Source organism: Corvus brachyrhynchos, unplaced genomic scaffold (genome assembly GCF_000691975.1).
Source record: "Corvus brachyrhynchos isolate BGI_N302 unplaced genomic scaffold, ASM69197v1 scaffold72, whole genome shotgun sequence".
Lineage (NCBI taxonomy): Eukaryota > Metazoa > Chordata > Aves > Passeriformes > Corvidae > Corvus > Corvus brachyrhynchos.
This window is the reverse complement of record NW_008236763.1, coordinates 1,047,493-1,047,918: the sequence shown is the minus strand read 5'-3', so window position 1 is coordinate 1,047,918 and position 426 is coordinate 1,047,493.

Here is a 426-nt window from a genome sequence, read left to right as displayed (position 1 = left end):
GGGCTGTGCTCCCTCCCTGCAGTCCCCATCCCAGCCCTGGCACGGTGGGGCTGTCACCCTGAGGGGTCCCTTGCCATGCCAGCGCAGCCTCTGCAGCAAAACCCAGAGGCACAGGACCCGGGCACTGCACTGTGCCCGTGGCTTTCAGGGGGGACGATGCCCACAGCACCTGCGGGGTCCCTTGGGGTTGTGCCACCAGGGGCTCTGTCACCGCTGCAGGTGCTGGGGTAGGGAGGGCAGTGGCAGTGCTGTGGTGCCAGGCCGGAGCAGTGGTGGCACTGTGGGTGCCGAGGACAGTGGCGGTGCTGTGGGTGCCAGGCAAGAGTAGTGTTGGTGCCATGGGCGCCAGGCAATGGCAGTGATGGTGCTGTGGGTGCCAGGCCGGGGCAGTGGGTGGGGCCCTGGGGGGCGGCGGGGGGGGGGGTG